Raw genomic sequence first — 19578 nt, 5'->3', positions numbered from 1 at the left:
TACCTGTTAGCTCAGGTGAGTTTAAAAGGCTGCTGTTGATAACAAGGGCATTTGCTAAATAGATGGTGTGTGTGCAACAATATACTGAAAGGTCAATTATATTGTGCAGCTTATCTCACCACCTGTAGTTATTTAGGTGAAAGCTCCAAAATGCTTGCCTAATATGTCTGTTTATCCAAAAGGAAGTAAAAAGGGAGAGCTAGAAAGATAGCATTGCATCACATTACATGGCAATGCAATGCACAGTTGCTGAAGTTGAACCAAAATGAGCTTGTAATCTGGCTTCTGCAACTTTGAACATGAAAAATCCAATGAGGAGAAGAAAAGCAAAGCCAAAGAGTCCATCCCAAAATCCGACAAACAAGCAAAATGAACAAAAAACATTGAATTCAATTCTTTCTGATTTTAGAAACTGCATTAAAGAAGGGGTGCACCGGTCCTGGAGATACTGCAATACCAGGTCAATGCGTGGAGTGGACAGAGCAAGCTCTTTTTCCATCTCCCTGTTCTAAAAATCCATTTAATATATGGTCCCCAGATAGGGGACGTATCAGATATTAAACTGATAAGAACAGATACTACACTTGATCTTAGCCAAAAGGCCGAGAAGCGATAACCAGAATTGGTTTCAAACTACGGAGCCACCCAAGGATCCTGAAAAGTCCATTTGTGGAGATGAGCTCCTGGACTCCCGTTAAGAAGACATGTTGTCAACCTCTAGATCCCTTACATGCCTGCACTTTTCGGCTTGCTGCTGCTGCAATCCACGCGTTTTAGATCTGCATAACTCCACCTCTTTAAACACAGCACCTTCACCCCCTGCTGTTCCCACCCGCCTCAACACCGTTGGAAGGGAGGAGAACCAATTAAGGCGGGGGGTGGGGTGGAACGAGCAGCTGTCTACCCTTAGCAGGAGGGCTCCTGATTACATACCTCTCCTGCTGCTGCTGCTGCTGGCTGTCCAGCAGCAGACTGAAGGTGGCTGCTGCTGTGCACAGGTATATAAAGGCTCAGAGCCTATTATGACACGCGCAGCCAGCGTTCCATTGCCACATTCCATCTACTGCAGGCAGGATACCTGGCTGGCTGAATGTCGCTGAGAAGCTCACAGAGACCGCCATAAGCAACAGTTTAACAGAATGCCACAGACTAATCAACCAAACTTTTTGGGTTGGGTTCTCTTTTATAGTCTGCAGGCATTAAATGAAAGAAGTCAGTGTTCCAGCAGAAGGAGACAACGTTTCAGAAAAGGCATTGTAGCAAACCAAAAAAGAAATTTTAAGCGCAGCAGAGTAACCAGCGCACATACCTGTTAGCTCAGGTGAGTTTAAAAGGCTGCTGTTGATAACAAGGGCATTTGCTAAATAGATGGTGTGTGTGCAACAATATACTGAAAGGTCAATTATATTGTGCAGCTTATCTCACCACCTGTAGTTATTTAGGTGAAAGCTCCAAAATGCTTGCCTAATATGTCTGTTTATCCAAAAGGAAGTAAAAAGGGAGAGCTAGAAAGATAGCATTGCATCACATTACATGGCAATGCAATGCACAGTTGCTGAAGTTGAACCAAAATGAGCTTGTAATCTGGCTTCTGCAACTTTGAACATGAAAAATCCAATGAGGAGAAGAAAAGCAAAGCCAAAGAGTCCATCCCAAAATCCGACAAACAAGCAAAATGAACAAAAAACATTGAATTCAATTCTTTCTGATTTTAGAAACTGCATTAAAGAAGGGGTGCACCGGTCCTGGAGATACTGCAATACCAGGTCAATGCGTGGAGTGGACAGAGCAAGCTCTTTTTCCATCTCCCTGTTCTAAAAATCCATTTAATATATGGTCCCCAGATAGGGGACGTATCAGATATTAAACTGATAAGAACAGATACTACACTTGATCTTAGCCAAAAGGCCGAGAAGCGATAACCAGAATTGGTTTCAAACTACGGAGCCACCCAAGGATCCTGAAAAGTCCATTTGTGGAGATGAGCTCCTGGACTCCCGTTAAGAAGACATGTTGTCAACCTCTAGATCCCTTACATGCCTGCACTTTTCGGCTTGCTGCTGCTGCAATCCACGCGTTTTAGATCTGCATAACTCCACCTCTTTAAACACAGCACCTTCACCCCCTGCTGTTCCCACCCGCCTCAACACCGTTGGAAGGGAGGAGAACCAATTAAGGCGGGGGGTGGGGTGGAACGAGCAGCTGTCTACCCTTAGCAGGAGGGCTCCTGATTACATACCTCTCCTGCTGCTGCTGCTGCTGGCTGTCCAGCAGCAGACTGAAGGTGGCTGCTGCTGTGCACAGGTATATAAAGGCTCAGAGCCTATTATGACACGCGCAGCCAGCGTTCCATTGCCACATTCCATCTACTGCAGGCAGGATACCTGGCTGGCTGAATGTCGCTGAGAAGCTCACAGAGACCGCCATAAGCAACAGTTTAACAGAATGCCACAGACTAATCAACCAAACTTTTTGGGTTGGGTTCTCTTTTATAGTCTGCAGGCATTAAATGAAAGAAGTCAGTGTTCCAGCAGAAGGAGACAACGTTTCAGAAAAGGCATTGTAGCAAACCAAAAAAGAAATTTTAAGCGCAGCAGAGTAACCAGCGCACATACCTGTTAGCTCAGGTGAGTTTAAAAGGCTGCTGTTGATAACAAGGGCATTTGCTAAATAGATGGTGTGTGTGCAACAATATACTGAAAGGTCAATTATATTGTGCAGCTTATCTCACCACCTGTAGTTATTTAGGTGAAAGCTCCAAAATGCTTGCCTAATATGTCTGTTTATCCAAAAGGAAGTAAAAAGGGAGAGCTAGAAAGATAGCATTGCATCACATTACATGGCAATGCAATGCACAGTTGCTGAAGTTGAACCAAAATGAGCTTGTAATCTGGCTTCTGCAACTTTGAACATGAAAAATCCAATGAGGAGAAGAAAAGCAAAGCCAAAGAGTCCATCCCAAAATCCGACAAACAAGCAAAATGAACAAAAAACATTGAATTCAATTCTTTCTGATTTTAGAAACTGCATTAAAGAAGGGGTGCACCGGTCCTGGAGATACTGCAATACCAGGTCAATGCGTGGAGTGGACAGAGCAAGCTCTTTTTCCATCTCCCTGTTCTAAAAATCCATTTAATATATGGTCCCCAGATAGGGGACGTATCAGATATTAAACTGATAAGAACAGATACTACACTTGATCTTAGCCAAAAGGCCGAGAAGCGATAACCAGAATTGGTTTCAAACTACGGAGCCACCCAAGGATCCTGAAAAGTCCATTTGTGGAGATGAGCTCCTGGACTCCCGTTAAGAAGACATGTTGTCAACCTCTAGATCCCTTACATGCCTGCACTTTTCGGCTTGCTGCTGCTGCAATCCACGCGTTTTAGATCTGCATAACTCCACCTCTTTAAACACAGCACCTTCACCCCCTGCTGTTCCCACCCGCCTCAACACCGTTGGAAGGGAGGAGAACCAATTAAGGCGGGGGGTGGGGTGGAACGAGCAGCTGTCTACCCTTAGCAGGAGGGCTCCTGATTACATACCTCTCCTGCTGCTGCTGCTGCTGGCTGTCCAGCAGCAGACTGAAGGTGGCTGCTGCTGTGCACAGGTATATAAAGGCTCAGAGCCTATTATGACACGCGCAGCCAGCGTTCCATTGCCACATTCCATCTACTGCAGGCAGGATACCTGGCTGGCTGAATGTCGCTGAGAAGCTCACAGAGACCGCCATAAGCAACAGTTTAACAGAATGCCACAGACTAATCAACCAAACTTTTTGGGTTGGGTTCTCTTTTATAGTCTGCAGGCATTAAATGAAAGAAGTCAGTGTTCCAGCAGAAGGAGACAACGTTTCAGAAAAGGCATTGTAGCAAACCAAAAAAGAAATTTTAAGCGCAGCAGAGTAACCAGCGCACATACCTGTTAGCTCAGGTGAGTTTAAAATGCTGCTGTTGATAACAAGGGCATTTGCTAAATAGATGGTGTGTGTGCAACAATATACTGAAAGGTCAATTATATTGTGCAGCTTATCTCACCACCTGTAGTTATTTAGGTGAAAGCTCCAAAATGCTTGCCTAATATGTCTGTTTATCCAAAAGGAAGTAAAAAGGGAGAGCTAGAAAGATAGCATTGCATCACATTACATGGCAATGCAATGCACAGTTGCTGAAGTTGAACCAAAATGAGCTTGTAATCTGGCTTCTGCAACTTTGAACATGAAAAATCCAATGAGGAGAAGAAAAGCAAAGCCAAAGAGTCCATCCCAAAATCCGACAAACAAGCAAAATGAACAAAAAACATTGAATTCAATTCTTTCTGATTTTAGAAACTGCATTAAAGAAGGGGTGCACCGGTCCTGGAGATACTGCAATACCAGGTCAATGCGTGGAGTGGACAGAGCAAGCTCTTTTTCCATCTCCCTGTTCTAAAAATCCATTTAATATATGGTCCCCAGATAGGGGACGTATCAGATATTAAACTGATAAGAACAGATTTTTTTTTTTTTTTTTTCGAAAGCCCGAATTCGTGTACAAAACCCGAGTGCGCTTAAAAAAGTGACAAGTGCCACAAAAAAAGTGCACTAGGATGCTGGTCTTCTTGAAACCCTCTCCAAAAGGAGAAGAGTCCCCCAAACCATTCCCCGTCCCTCCGAGCCAGAAGGCCACAGCGAGGAACAGGGACAAATAGCCACCTCCAGCCGGAGCCAGAGGCGACCCAATCTTACCCCCAGCACCTGCCCGAGTTCTCACCCGAGCAAGGCACTGGGAGCCAAAGACTGTGCTCCCCTCCCGGAGGAGGGGAGACAACAACGCTCTCCTCCAGAAAGAGGAGAGCCAGGGGGGTTCAGGGGGGAGCGGAACCTGATGGCCACACACTCCCCCCCTAGACCTGCCAAGAGAGGAACCCGTAAGGGAACCGCATCCCGACAAAATCCTAGTAAGGACGTGGACACACGTGAAAAAGTGGACACACAGTGACAAAAAAATTAAATAAATAGTGAAGGTTTCACAGTATAATACTGCCCGGACCTTCGACCGGGAATTGAAAAATTCCCCATCCTAAGGCCAGAAGGCCCGGAATAAGGGTGTGTGTGAAGAAAGAAATATTGAAGTGCTAGTGCAAATGTGCCATAAACTCAAGTGGGGTTCCCAATCCCAGTGAGTTGAGGCACCCCAGGGTCACCACTCCTGGGGCACTTCACACTTCGGGCTTTCGATCTTCCCCGGCCCAATGGCGTCGATCCTGGGGGGCCATGCTTTCCACCAGATGACTATATTAGCCACCTGGCGTACTAACAAGCGCCTAAACCCCAGTGTGCATAATGTATCAATCTACTAGGGCAGCCAACATCCAAAACCGCCTTTTCGAAAGATACTACACTTGATCTTAGCCAAAAGGCCGAGAAGCGATAACCAGAATTGGTTTCAAACTACGGAGCCACCCAAGGATCCTGAAAAGTCCATTTGTGGAGATGAGCTCCTGGACTCCCGTTAAGAAGACATGTTGTCAACCTCTAGATCCCTTACATGCCTGCACTTTTCGGCTTGCTGCTGCTGCAATCCACGCGTTTTAGATCTGCATAACTCCACCTCTTTAAACACAGCACCTTCACCCCCTGCTGTTCCCACCCGCCTCAACACCGTTGGAAGGGAGGAGAACCAATTAAGGCGGGGGGTGGGGTGGAACGAGCAGCTGTCTACCCTTAGCAGGAGGGCTCCTGATTACATACCTCTCCTGCTGCTGCTGCTGCTGGCTGTCCAGCAGCAGACTGAAGGTGGCTGCTGCTGTGCACAGGTATATAAAGGCTCAGAGCCTATTATGACACGCGCAGCCAGCGTTCCATTGCCACATTCCATCTACTGCAGGCAGGATACCTGGCTGGCTGAATGTCGCTGAGAAGCTCACAGAGACCGCCATAAGCAACAGTTTAACAGAATGCCACAGACTAATCAACCAAACTTTTTGGGTTGGGTTCTCTTTTATAGTCTGCAGGCATTAAATGAAAGAAGTCAGTGTTCCAGCAGAAGGAGACAACGTTTCAGAAAAGGCATTGTAGCAAACCAAAAAAGAAATTTTAAGCGCAGCAGAGTAACCAGCGCACATACCTGTTAGCTCAGGTGAGTTTAAAAGGCTGCTGTTGATAACAAGGGCATTTGCTAAATAGATGGTGTGTGTGCAACAATATACTGAAAGGTCAATTATATTGTGCAGCTTATCTCACCACCTGTAGTTATTTAGGTGAAAGCTCCAAAATGCTTGCCTAATATGTCTGTTTATCCAAAAGGAAGTAAAAAGGGAGAGCTAGAAAGATAGCATTGCATCACATTACATGGCAATGCAATGCACAGTTGCTGAAGTTGAACCAAAATGAGCTTGTAATCTGGCTTCTGCAACTTTGAACATGAAAAATCCAATGAGGAGAAGAAAAGCAAAGCCAAAGAGTCCATCCCAAAATCCGACAAACAAGCAAAATGAACAAAAAACATTGAATTCAATTCTTTCTGATTTTAGAAACTGCATTAAAGAAGGGGTGCACCGGTCCTGGAGATACTGCAATACCAGGTCAATGCGTGGAGTGGACAGAGCAAGCTCTTTTTCCATCTCCCTGTTCTAAAAATCCATTTAATATATGGTCCCCAGATAGGGGACGTATCAGATATTAAACTGATAAGAACAGATACTACACTTGATCTTAGCCAAAAGGCCGAGAAGCGATAACCAGAATTGGTTTCAAACTACGGAGCCACCCAAGGATCCTGAAAAGTCCATTTGTGGAGATGAGCTCCTGGACTCCCGTTAAGAAGACATGTCAACCTCTAGATCCCTTACATGCCTGCACTTTTCGGCTTGCTGCTGCTGCAATCCACGCGTTTTAGATCTGCATAACTCCACCTCTTTAAACACAGCACCTTCACCCCCTGCTGTTCCCACCCGCCTCAACACCGTTGGAAGGGAGGAGAACCAATTAAGGCGGGGGGTGGGGTGGAACGAGCAGCTGTCTACCCTTAGCAGGAGGGCTCCTGATTACATACCTCTCCTGCTGCTGCTGCTGCTGGCTGTCCAGCAGCAGACTGAAGGTGGCTGCTGCTGTGCACAGGTATATAAAGGCTCAGAGCCTATTATGACACGCGCAGCCAGCGTTCCATTGCCACATTCCATCTACTGCAGGCAGGATACCTGGCTGGCTGAATGTCGCTGAGAAGCTCACAGAGACCGCCATAAGCAACAGTTTAACAGAATGCCACAGACTAATCAACCAAACTTTTTGGGTTGGGTTCTCTTTTATAGTCTGCAGGCATTAAATGAAAGAAGTCAGTGTTCCAGCAGAAGGAGACAACGTTTCAGAAAAGGCATTGTAGCAAACCAAAAAAGAAATTTTAAGCGCAGCAGAGTAACCAGCGCACATACCTGTTAGCTCAGGTGAGTTTAAAAGGCTGCTGTTGATAACAAGGGCATTTGCTAAATAGATGGTGTGTGTGCAACAATATACTGAAAGGTCAATTATATTGTGCAGCTTATCTCACCACCTGTAGTTATTTAGGTGAAAGCTCCAAAATGCTTGCCTAATATGTCTGTTTATCCAAAAGGAAGTAAAAAGGGAGAGCTAGAAAGATAGCATTGCATCACATTACATGGCAATGCAATGCACAGTTGCTGAAGTTGAACCAAAATGAGCTTGTAATCTGGCTTCTGCAACTTTGAACATGAAAAATCCAATGAGGAGAAGAAAAGCAAAGCCAAAGAGTCCATCCCAAAATCCGACAAACAAGCAAAATGAACAAAAAACATTGAATTCAATTCTTTCTGATTTTAGAAACTGCATTAAAGAAGGGGTGCACCGGTCCTGGAGATACTGCAATACCAGGTCAATGCGTGGAGTGGACAGAGCAAGCTCTTTTTCCATCTCCCTGTTCTAAAAATCCATTTAATATATGGTCCCCAGATAGGGGACGTATCAGATATTAAACTGATAAGAACAGATACTACACTTGATCTTAGCCAAAAGGCCGAGAAGCGATAACCAGAATTGGTTTCAAACTACGGAGCCACCCAAGGATCCTGAAAAGTCCATTTGTGGAGATGAGCTCCTGGACTCCCGTTAAGAAGACATGTTGTCAACCTCTAGATCCCTTACATGCCTGCACTTTTCGGCTTGCTGCTGCTGCAATCCACGCGTTTTAGATCTGCATAACTCCACCTCTTTAAACACAGCACCTTCACCCCCTGCTGTTCCCACCCGCCTCAACACCGTTGGAAGGGAGGAGAACCAATTAAGGCGGGGGGTGGGGTGGAACGAGCAGCTGTCTACCCTTAGCAGGAGGGCTCCTGATTACATACCTCTCCTGCTGCTGCTGCTGCTGGCTGTCCAGCAGCAGACTGAAGGTGGCTGCTGCTGTGCACAGGTATATAAAGGCTCAGAGCCTATTATGACACGCGCAGCCAGCGTTCCATTGCCACATTCCATCTACTGCAGGCAGGATACCTGGCTGGCTGAATGTCGCTGAGAAGCTCACAGAGACCGCCATAAGCAACAGTTTAACAGAATGCCACAGACTAATCAACCAAACTTTTTGGGTTGGGTTCTCTTTTATAGTCTGCAGGCATTAAATGAAAGAAGTCAGTGTTCCAGCAGAAGGAGACAACGTTTCAGAAAAGGCATTGTAGCAAACCAAAAAAGAAATTTTAAGCGCAGCAGAGTAACCAGCGCACATACCTGTTAGCTCAGGTGAGTTTAAAAGGCTGCTGTTGATAACAAGGGCATTTGCTAAATAGATGGTGTGTGTGCAACAATATACTGAAAGGTCAATTATATTGTGCAGCTTATCTCACCACCTGTAGTTATTTAGGTGAAAGCTCCAAAATGCTTGCCTAATATGTCTGTTTATCCAAAAGGAAGTAAAAAGGGAGAGCTAGAAAGATAGCATTGCATCACATTACATGGCAATGCAATGCACAGTTGCTGAAGTTGAACCAAAATGAGCTTGTAATCTGGCTTCTGCAACTTTGAACATGAAAAATCCAATGAGGAGAAGAAAAGCAAAGCCAAAGAGTCCATCAAAAAATCCGACAAACAAGCAAAATGAACAAAAAACATTGAATTCAATTCTTTCTGATTTTAGAAACTGCATTAAAGAAGGGGTGCACCGGTCCTGGAGATACTGCAATACCAGGTCAATGCGTGGAGTGGACAGAGCAAGCTCTTATTCCATCTCCCTGTTCTAAAAATCCATTTAATATATGGTCCCCAGATAGGGGACGTATCAGATATTAAACTGATAAGAACAGATACTACACTTGATCTTAGCCAAAAGGCCGAGAAGCGATAACCAGAATTGGTTTCAAACTACGGAGCCACCCAAGGATCCTGAAAAGTCCATTTGTGGAGATGAGCTCCTGGACTCCCGTTAAGAAGACATGTTGTCAACCTCTAGATCCCTTACATGCCTGCACTTTTCAGCTTGCTGCTGCTGCAATCCACGCGTTTTAGATCTGCATAACTCCACCTCTTTAAACACAGCACCTTCACCCCCTGCTGTTCCCACCCGCCTCAACACCGTTGGAAGGGAGGAGAACCAATTAAGGCGGGGGGTGGGGTGGAACGAGCAGCTGTCTACCCTTAGCAGGAGGGCTCCTGATTACATACCTCTCCTGCTGCTGCTGCTGCTGGCTGTCCAGCAGCAGACTGAAGGTGGCTGCTGCTGTGCACAGGTATATAAAGGCTCAGAGCCTATTATGACACGCGCAGCCAGCGTTCCATTGCCACATTCCATCTACTGCAGGCAGGATACCTGGCTGGCTGAATGTCGCTGAGAAGCTCACAGAGACCGCCATAAGCAACAGTTTAACAGAATGCCACAGACTAATCAACCAAACTTTTTGGGTTGGGTTCTCTTTTATAGTCTGCAGGCATTAAATGAAAGAAGTCAGTGTTCCAGCAGAAGGAGACAACGTTTCAGAAAAGGCATTGTAGCAAACCAAAAAAGAAATTTTAGGCGCAGCAGAGTAACCAGCGCACATACCTGTTAGCTCAGGTGAGTTTAAAAGGCTGCTGTTGATAACAAGGGCATTTGCTAAATAGATGGTGTGTGTGCAACAATATACTGAAAGGTCAATTATATTGTGCAGCTTATCTCACCACCTGTAGTTATTTAGGTGAAAGCTCCAAAATGCTTGCCTAATATGTCTGTTTATCCAAAAGGAAGTAAAAAGGGAGAGCTAGAAAGATAGCATTGCATCACATTACATGGCAATGCAATGCACAGTTGCTGAAGTTGAACCAAAATGAGCTTGTAATCTGGCTTCTGCAACTTTGAACATGAAAAATCCAATGAGGAGAAGAAAAGCAAAGCCAAAGAGTCCATCCCAAAATCCGACAAACAAGCAAAATGAACAAAAAACATTGAATTCAATTCTTTCTGATTTTAGAAACTGCATTAAAGAAGGGGTGCACCGGTCCTGGAGATACTGCAATACCAGGTCAATGCGTGGAGTGCACAGAGCAAGCTCTTTTTCCATCTCCCTGTTCTAAAAATCCATTTAATATATGGTCCCCAGATAGGGGACGTATCAGATATTAAACTGATAAGAACAGATACTACAATTGATCTTAGCCAAAAGGCCGAGAAGCGATAACCAGAATTGGTTTCAAACTACGGAGCCACCCAAGGATCCTGAAAAGTCCATTTGTGGAGATGAGCTCCTGGACTCCCGTTAAGAAGACATGTTGTCAACCTCTAGATCCCTTACATGCCTGCACTTTTCGGCTTGCTGCTGCTGCAATCCACGCGTTTTAGATCTGCATAACTCCACCTCTTTAAACACAGCACCTTCACCCCCTGCTGTTCCCACCCGCCTCAACACCGTTGGAAGGGAGGAGAACCAATTAAGGCGGGGGGTGGGGTGGAACGAGCAGCTGTCTACCCTTAGCAGGAGGGCTCCTGATTACATACCTCTCCTGCTGCTGCTGCTGCTGCTGGCTGTCCAGCAGCAGACTGAAGGTGGCTGCTGCTGTGCACAGGTATATAAAGGCTCAGAGCCTATTATGACACGCGCAGCCAGCGTTCCATTGCCACATTCCATCTACTGCAGGCAGGATACCTGGCTGGCTGAATGTCGCTGAGAAGCTCACAGAGACCGCCATAAGCAACAGTTTAACAGAATGCCACAGACTAATCAACCAAACTTTTTGGGTTGGGTTCTCTTTTATAGTCTGCAGGCATTAAATGAAAGAAGTCAGTGTTCCAGCAGAAGGAGACAACGTTTCAGAAAAGGCATTGTAGCAAACCAAAAAAGAAATTTTAAGCGCAGCAGAGTAACCAGCGCACATACCTGTTAGCTCAGGTGAGTTTAAAAGGCTGCTGTTGATAACAAGGGCATTTGCTAAATAGATGGTGTGTGTGCAACAATATACTGAAAGGTAAATTATATTGTGCAGCTTATCTCACCACCTGTAGTTATTTAGGTGAAAGCTCCAAAATGCTTGCCTAATATGTCTGTTTATCCAAAAGGAAGTAAAAAGGGAGAGCTAGAAAGATAGCATTGCATCACATTACATGGCAATGCAATGCACAGTTGCTGAAGTTGAACCAAAATGAGCTTGTAATCTGGCTTCTGCAACTTTGAACATGAAAAATCCAATGAGGAGAAGAAAAGCAAAGCCAAAGAGTCCATCCCAAAATCCGACAAACAAGCAAAATGAACAAAAAACATTGAATTCAATTCTTTCTGATTTTAGAAACTGCATTAAAGAAGGGGTGCACCGGTCCTGGAGATACTGCAATACCAGGTCAATGCGTGGAGTGGACAGAGCAAGCTCTTTTTCCATCTCCCTGTTCTAAAAATCCATTTAATATATGGTCCCCAGATAGGGGACGTATCAGATATTAAACTGATAAGAACAGATTTTTTTTTGATTGAATATATCTTTTATTAGCACAAAAAATAAGTTAACAGACAGTGTACAGTGCCGCAGCCCAGTACACACAGAATTCTACATCATATTTACATAGCATGAGGATACGACGCACTAACTAGACACATCACACCCCTATGCTACACAAAACACTCAATCTGAAAGAAAAAGCATGTCAATCAATACAGTACGACGAACCGTGATAAGGGATGGGGATTGGGAAAAAGGGGATGGGGAGGGGAAAATCACAGGCCCGAAGCTTTATTGAAAGACAAGACACATAAGGGGAGAGGGGGAGGAGGGGTTTAGTCCTCGTCCTCATCCTCCGGACCGTCCATGATGGAATAGTCTCTGAGCAGGCTGTGGATCAGCCTGCGGCAGTCCTGGATGGACATCCTCTCCCTCCTCAAGATGAGCCGGTTCCTGGCGACCCAAACGGCATCCTTGAAGCAGTTCATAAGGCGCCAAGCCTCCTGGATGGCTCCGACGGTATGAACCCCAGGGAAGAGTCCGTAAAGCACAGAATGGTGCGATAGGCTCGCCCTGGGGACAGAGTTCCTCAGGTCGTCCTCAAGTGCAGTCAATAGGCGCTGTGCAAATCCGCAGTCCCAAAAAGTGTGCAAAGATGTTTCCTCCACGAAGGGGCACCTTGGGCAGTACCGGGTCTTGCACAGGTTCCGGGCATGCATGAATGACCGGACGGGCAGTCCGCCCTGAATCGCCATCCACGACAAGTCCTTGTGCCCGTTGGTCAGCCTGTCAGACGACACATTTGTCCACACAGTCTCCAGCGTGTCCTGGTGAAGTCCTGTGATGTTCTCCACGTCATCCTTGGCTCTGATTAGCTTGTGGATAGTTTTGGGCTTCCACAAGTCGGGCTTGAGTCCCTCCAGTTGATGCTCCCCCACAAATCGAACGACGTCTCCGTAGAACCATGGCGTCGTCCAGTTGTAGGGGAAGGAGCTGTCCCACTTGTCCCAGCCGAGTCGCCTCCAAAGAGGAAGCAGGAAGAAGCGAGACATGGACCTGCCCGCGGAGCCATTCTTGACTTGCAAAGTCCGGCGGACACAATCACACACAAAAGAGGATCGCAGGAGGGTGGGGATATCTGGAACGCCCTTCCCACCCTTGCGAGGCTCCTTGTACATGACGGCCCGCCTGACTCTGTCCATCTTGGATCCCCAGACAAAGTGAAACACTGTCCTGGTAATGGCCCTGCACACAGTGACGTGTGGGGGCCAGGCCTGCGCCGTGTATTGCAAGACGGGCAGGACCTCATTACGCAGGTCGAGTGCCTTACCCTCACAAGTGAGGTGTCTGAGGCTCCAGAGTCCGATCCGTTGCTTCACCTTGGCCAAGCGTTCTTGCCAGGACTTGAGGGCTGCTCCTTCCTTCCCGAACCAGACTCCCAGCACCTTGAGGAAATCCGGTTGAATGTTGAAGGGGAAGGGGGCGGAGGAGGCCGGCTGCCAATCCCCGAAGAGCATGGCTTCCGACTTCCTGCAGTTGACTTTGGCCCCTGAAGCCCGGCCGAACCTCTCACACGTCTGGACGAGGGCGTCGACTGAACCACGATCAGCGCAGAAGACGGTGACGTCGTCCATGTAGAGCGAGCACTTGACCTCGTGTCGTCCCGGACCCGGTGCGGTGATCCCTCTGATCTCTCCATTCTGCCGGATAGCCTCTGCGAAGAGTTCTATAACACAAACAAAAAGAAGAGGTGATAGAGGGCAGCCTTGTCTGACCCCAGAGAGGACAGGGAAGGGGTCAGTCTTCCAGCCGTTCACCAACACCGAGCTGTGGATATCAAAATACATCAGACGGACATACGAACAAAACATGTTACCCAAACCTAACCGGTGCAGAGCTCGGCCCATGAACTCGTGGGAAACCCGGTCGAAGGCCTTCTCCTGATCCAAGGAGACCAGGGCCGCGTGTGCGCGGCGGACCTTGATGTACTCGACCGTGTCCCGCACGAGAGCGAGGCTGTCTGCGATGCGACGTCCAGGGATGCCGCAGGTCTGGTCCGGGTGGATGATCCGTCCGATGACCGTCTTAAGTCGTGTCGCCATCGTCTTGGCCAGGATCTTGTAGTCCACGTTGAGCAGAGTGATGGGACGCCAATTCCTCAGGTCGCACCTCTCTCCCTTCCGCTTGTACAGGATCGTGACCATTCCTTCCCTCAAAGATGGAGGCATTCTACCCTCCACCACCATCTCCTCGTACAGGTCCAACAGGTCCGGACAGATGAGGTCTCCCAGCGCTACATAGAGCTCCGCTGGAAGACCATCACTGCCCGGGGTCCTGCCGGTCCTAAAGGATTTAGCGGCAGAGAGCAATTCGCCCACCATCAGAGGTTTGTCCAAGGCTGCCGTGCCTGCATGATCAAGATGGTTAGTGATACCTGACAGGAACTTATCAGCAGCGTCGGGGTCGGTAGTCTTGTGGGAGTAGAGTTCGCTGTAGAAGTCGCTGACGACCCTCATCACGTCCTCCTTCCCACGTCGCATGTTTCCGCTCTCGTCTCGCAGCTCGTTCAGGGGCGTGTGACCGGCATGAAGTTTCCTGAAAAAGAATGAGTTACATTTCTCACCCTTCTCCAGATTCTCCACTTTGGAACGGAAGATGATTCGCTTGGACTCCTCCTCAAAGTGCCTTTTCAGGCTCTTCTTGGTCTCCTCCAGCTCCTCCCTCACGTCCCAGCCGCAGTGAAGAAGGTCCTGCAGCGACCGCAGCTCGCGCTGCAGCCCTCTGAAGTCCCTCCTCTTCTCACACTCCTGTTGTCGACCCTTGGCCTGAAAGAAACAGCGAAACTCAAGTTTAACATATTCCCACCAATCAGAGACTGTTTGGAAGCTACCCTTGTAGGACTGCCACATTGCGTAGGCTGCTCTCAGCTCCTCCACGACTTCATCCTGAGCCAGCAGAGCACAATTCAGCTTCCAGGAGCCGGGGCCGGACGGAAAACCGTCGCCGAGGACACCTTGTAAGTGAATGGCTCTGTGGTCGGAGAAGAAGCAGGAGACCATCGAGTGCCTACTCTGCCTGACTGCCCGAGAGGTGAACACAAAGTCAATCCTGGAGCGGAGTGAGCCATCGGGTCGGCTCCACGAATAGTTCGTGGAGCCTCTCCCCATGGAGCCCACCACGTCCTGAAGAGAGGCCTCGGTTACCATCTCGATGAGCAGCTTGGACGTGATGTCCAACTTGGCAGATGTGCCAGAACTACGACCGTCCTCCTCGATGGGGCAGTTGAAATCCCCGGCCATCACTAAGGTCCTGGTGGTGGCAAGCTGAAGCCGCAGGGTCTGGAAAAGCTCCAAACGCTCATTCTTCAGTGGGGACGCATACACGTTGATGAACCTGACAGGTTCTCCCGCCCAGTTGCCATCTACAACAAGAGCCCTGCCGCAGATGAGCTCCTGGACGGACTCAAGCGTGAATGCGCCCCCCCTGATCAGAATTGCGACCCCCGCAGACTTGCAGTCACCCCCACCGGACCAGTAGGATGGACCGTGGGACCACTCCCTGGCCAGATGTTTGAAGGACCTAGAGGAGGGAAGGGAACATTCCTGCAACATATAAACATCACACAACTGGGAAGTAAGGAAGGCATAAATAGTCTGACGTCTGAACTTGTCCTTGATGCTCCTGACATTAATGGAAAATAAGTTAATATTAGCCATCATGTAGGGAAAAAAGAAAAAGTTAGCGCAGGCAATACACCTTAGTTACCACTCCGGTCGGGTGGTCCCTCGTCGGTGTTGACTGCTGGTGACGGGATCACCAGCAGGCCCTCTTCCTCCATCTGGTCAAGCAGCGCGGCCTCAATCTCGGCGACCACCAGTTCCTCCTCTTCTGGCTCGGCCACCAGGGTCTCAACCATGTGCTCCATCTCTTCTGGCTCAGGGAGGGTATCCTCCTTTTCGCCTACGAAATCCAGAATCTTCTTTTTGGAGGATTCAGTAGCAGGGCTGTCCTCCACCTTCCTCTTTCCCCGGGTTGGAACTGGGGAGACAAGAAGGGGAAAATCCTCCTCGGAATAGATAGCGGCGGGTGGAGGAAAGGTTAATTCCACCGCTACCATGGTCTGGGGAGGGAGAGTGGCTGCCGGGGCAGGGGAAAGGACACCTGCTGAGGAGTAGGGGAAGGAGGAAGAGGAAGTGGAATCCTCAGCAGGGGTGGCCGGGGTGGGGGGGGATTGGACGGGGGTGGCAGGGGGAGGGATCGAGAGAGGGGTGACAGAACTCTTACCCTCCTTTGACTTTTTCTTCTGCTTCGGAGCTGCTGGGACCGTCGCTGGGGCTTTGGCCACCGACTCCTTGACCGCTTTGGCCTTGGTCGTCTCGGCCTTGGCCGCTGGGGCCTTGGTCGTCGCGTCCTTGACCTTCACAGGCCTGGTCGTCGGGGCCTTGTCCTCCGTAGCTGGGGTCGTCGCAACCACCGATGCCCAGGATCTCTCACGCCTGGGGCAATCCTTGTACAGATGAGCCGCCAGCCCACACAGGTTGCAGGACGTCTTCTTCGGGCAGTCCTTGAGCTGTGTCCCGTCACTCGACAAATCCTGCAGGCATCCTCCTTGCAGTCCTTCATCTCGTGGCCGTTCTTGCCGCATCTCCTGCAGTTCCGCGGCATGTCCGGGTAATAGATGAGGCCGTAGGAGTTGCCCAGGGAGAATGTCGGGGGCAGGTGCCGAAGTCCGTCTGAGTACGCCAGGTCCCTGTGAAGTCTAACGGTCACCGACCACTTACCTGTCCAGAAGCCGAGTCCATTCAGGATGTGAGAGGGTTCCTTCACAACCAAACAGAAGCGTCTCAGGAAGGTACAGATGTCTTGGCCTGGGGTGTGCGGGTTGCGCATGGAGACCGTGATCCTCCTTTCATCCCTCTGGATAGGGCAGCCACCTGTAAAGGCAGAGAAAGAATTATCCGGTCCTTTTGCGCTTACCATTTCCCAGAACCTCCTGCAGGTGTTCACAGTGGCGAAGGTGACGAAGAAGATCCCCGTCAAGAAGGTCTGGATGCTGAGGGTGTCCGACCTGGAGAAGCCTCGATCCAGCAGCATCTTCTGGCAGAACACGTCCGAGGACATGTCCGGCACCCTCCCATCCACTTCCTTCAGCTTCAGGGCCACCGTCTGCCGCATCCATGGCTCCAGGGCTGGAGCTTCGTGGCGGGGCTTCTGGGGTCCCTTCTGCTGGCCAGTCGTGGAGGCAGAGTCCTTGGGGTCAGAATCGGCTCCTGGCTGGGCCCTCCTGGCTGTCCCCAGCTCCAGGCTCTTCTTTTCGGCCTTCCTCGCAGCGCTTGCCATGGCTTTCCTCCTGCAGTTACTTCTTGGAGCTGGATCTGGAACTCTTCCCGGAATGGGTGGAGCTATGCAGATTCTTCTCCCGTCGTGTTCTGGACAAATTCCCCGAAAGGTCTTTGTCTCGATGATTTTCTTCCTCGAAGATTCCACAGGACAGCCCGATTCTTCTCCGAGTCTTCGTCTTCTTCTGGATTCTTTAGAGCTTCTTCCTCCCACCGATATCCGCCTTCGTTCTCTGATGTCAGCTGGGCTCCGAAGCTCTTCTCCTTCCGAGTTCGATCGCTCTCATCAAGTGTAGATCGTAGCTCTTGTGTTCTTAAAAGAACAGATACTACACTTGATCTTAGCCAAAAGGCCGAGAAGCGATAACCAGAATTGGTTTCAAACTACGGAGCCACCCAAGGATCCTGAAAAGTCCATTTGTGGAGATGAGCTCCTGGACTCCCGTTAAGAAGACATGTTGTCAACCTCTAGATCCCTTACATGCCTGCACTTTTCGGCTTGCTGCTGCTGCAATCCACGCGTTTTAGATCTGCATAACTCCACCTCTTTAAACACAGCACCTTCACCCCCTGCTGTTCCCACCCGCCTCAACACCGTTGGAAGGGAGGAGAACCAATTAAGGCGGGGGGTGGGGTGGAACGAGCAGCTGTCTACCCTTAGCAGGAGGGCTCCTGATTACATACCTCTCCTGCTGCTGCTGCTGCTGCTGGCTGTCCAGCAGCAGACTGAAGGTGGCTGCTGCTGTGCACAGGTATATAAAGGCTCAGAGCCTATTATGACACGCGCAGCCAGCGTTCCATTGCCACATTCCATCTACTGCAGGCAGGATACCTGGCTGGCTGAATGTCGCTGAGAAGCTCACAGAGACCGCCATAAGCAACAGTTTAACAGAATGCCACAGACTAATCAACCAAACTTTTTGGGCTGGGTTCTCTTTTATAGTCTGCAGGCATTAAATGAAAGAAGTCAGTGTTCCAGCAGAAGGAGACAACGTTTCAGAAAAGGCATTGTAGCAAACCAAAAAAGAAATTTTAAGCGCAGCAGAGTAACCAGCGCACATACCTGTTAGCTCAGGTGAGTTTAAAAGGCTGCTGTTGATAACAAGGGCATTTGCTAAATAGATGGTGTGTGTGCAACAATATACTGAAAGGTCAAATATATTGTGCAGCTTATCTCACCACCTGTAGTTATTTAGGTGAAAGCTCCAAAATGCTTGCCTAATATGTCTGTTTATCCAAAAGGAAGTAAAAAGGGAGAGCTAGAAAGATAGCATTGCATCACATTACATGGCAATGCAATGCACAGTTGCTGAAGTTGAACCAAAATGAGCTTGTAATCTGGCTTCTGCAACTTTGAACATGAAAAATCCAATGAGGAGAAGAAAAGCAAAGCCAAAGAGTCCATCCCAAAATCCGACAAACAAGCAAAATGAACAAAAAACATTGAATTCAATTCTTTCTGATTTTAGAAACTGCATTAAAGAAGGGGTGCACCGGTCCTGGAGATACTGCAATACCAGGTCAATGCGTGGAGTGGACAGAGCAAGCTCTTTTTCCATCTCCCTGTTCTAAAAATCCATTTAATATATGGTCCCCAGATAGGGGACGTATCAGATATTAAACTGATAAGAACAGATACTACACTTGATCTTAGCCAAAAGGCCGAGAAGCGATAACCAGAATTGGTTTCAAACTACGGAGCCACCCAAGGATCCTGAAAAGTCCATTTGTGGAGATGAGCTCCTGGACTCCCGTTAAGAAGACATGTTGTCAACCTCTAGATCCCTTACATGCCTGCACTTTTCGGCTTGCTGCTGCTGCAATCCACGCGTTTTAGATCTGCATAACTCCACCTCTTTAAACACAGCACCTTCACCCCCTGCTGTTCCCACCCGCCTCAACACCGTTGGAAGGGAGGAGAACCAATTAAGGCGGGGGGTGGGGTGGAACGAGCAGCTGTCTACCCTTAGCAGGAGGGCTCCTGATTACATACCTCTCCTGCTGCTGCTGCTGCTGGCTGTCCAGCAGCAGACTGAAGGTGGCTGCTGCTGTGCACAGGTATATAAAGGCTCAGAGCCTATTATGACACGCGCAGCCAGCGTTCCATTGCCACATTCCATCTACTGCAGGCAGGATACCTGGCTGGCTGAATGTCGCTGAGAAGCTCACAGAGACCGCCATAAGCAACAGTTTAACAGAATGCCACAGACTAATCAACCAAACTTTTTGGGTTGGGTTCTCTTTTATAGTCTGCAGGCATTAAATGAAAGAAGTCAGTGTTCCAGCAGAAGGAGACAACGTTTCAGAAAAGGCATTGTAGCAAACCAAAAAAGAAATTTTAAGCGCAGCAGAGTA

The 19578-nt window shown here is 48.5% G+C and overlaps 10 non-coding genes and 2 pseudogenes across 10 annotated transcripts; all 12 read right to left on the bottom strand.

Moving 5' to 3' along the window:
* Positions 1-423: 423 nt before the first annotated feature.
* On the bottom strand, positions 424-614 carry LOC141178201 (U2 spliceosomal RNA). The gene has a single exon (XR_012254508.1). It is a non-coding gene; the product is annotated as a U2 spliceosomal RNA (small nuclear RNA).
* A 1115-nt stretch (positions 615-1729) lies between these two features.
* Positions 1730-1920, bottom strand: LOC141178200 (U2 spliceosomal RNA). The gene has a single exon (XR_012254507.1). It is a non-coding gene; the product is annotated as a U2 spliceosomal RNA (small nuclear RNA).
* A 1115-nt stretch (positions 1921-3035) lies between these two features.
* On the bottom strand, positions 3036-3226 carry LOC141178199 (U2 spliceosomal RNA). The gene has a single exon (XR_012254506.1). It is a non-coding gene; the product is annotated as a U2 spliceosomal RNA (small nuclear RNA).
* A 1115-nt stretch (positions 3227-4341) lies between these two features.
* Positions 4342-4524, bottom strand: LOC141177926 (U2 spliceosomal RNA). The gene has a single exon (XR_012254435.1). It is a non-coding gene; the product is annotated as a U2 spliceosomal RNA (small nuclear RNA).
* A 796-nt stretch (positions 4525-5320) lies between these two features.
* On the bottom strand, positions 5321-5412 carry LOC141178114 (U2 spliceosomal RNA; annotated as a pseudogene).
* A 1115-nt stretch (positions 5413-6527) lies between these two features.
* LOC141178197 (U2 spliceosomal RNA) lies at positions 6528-6718 on the bottom strand. Its single transcript, XR_012254505.1, has one exon. It is a non-coding gene; the product is annotated as a U2 spliceosomal RNA (small nuclear RNA).
* Positions 6719-7830: 1112 nt separating this feature from the next.
* LOC141178196 (U2 spliceosomal RNA) lies at positions 7831-8021 on the bottom strand. The gene has a single exon (XR_012254504.1). It is a non-coding gene; the product is annotated as a U2 spliceosomal RNA (small nuclear RNA).
* A 1115-nt stretch (positions 8022-9136) lies between these two features.
* On the bottom strand, positions 9137-9327 carry LOC141177907 (U2 spliceosomal RNA). The gene has a single exon (XR_012254426.1). It is a non-coding gene; the product is annotated as a U2 spliceosomal RNA (small nuclear RNA).
* Positions 9328-10442: 1115 nt separating this feature from the next.
* On the bottom strand, positions 10443-10633 carry LOC141177641 (U2 spliceosomal RNA). Its single transcript, XR_012254217.1, has one exon. It is a non-coding gene; the product is annotated as a U2 spliceosomal RNA (small nuclear RNA).
* A 1118-nt stretch (positions 10634-11751) lies between these two features.
* On the bottom strand, positions 11752-11947 carry LOC141177731 (U2 spliceosomal RNA). The gene has a single exon (XR_012254298.1). It is a non-coding gene; the product is annotated as a U2 spliceosomal RNA (small nuclear RNA).
* Positions 11948-17508: 5561 nt separating this feature from the next.
* Positions 17509-17588, bottom strand: LOC141178015 (U2 spliceosomal RNA; annotated as a pseudogene).
* Positions 17589-18706: 1118 nt separating this feature from the next.
* Positions 18707-18897, bottom strand: LOC141178195 (U2 spliceosomal RNA). The gene has a single exon (XR_012254503.1). It is a non-coding gene; the product is annotated as a U2 spliceosomal RNA (small nuclear RNA).
* Between the last annotated feature and the right edge of the window lie 681 nt (positions 18898-19578).

The sequence above is a fragment of the Phyllobates terribilis genome, unplaced genomic scaffold, assembly GCF_046119375.1.
Source record: "Phyllobates terribilis strain yellow unplaced genomic scaffold, ASM4611937v1 Scaffold_27__1_contigs__length_16484149, whole genome shotgun sequence".
In the NCBI taxonomy this organism is placed as follows: Eukaryota; Metazoa; Chordata; class Amphibia; order Anura; family Dendrobatidae; genus Phyllobates; species Phyllobates terribilis.
Note: the sequence above shows the minus strand (reverse complement) of the source record. Positions and strands in the feature narration are given on the sequence as shown.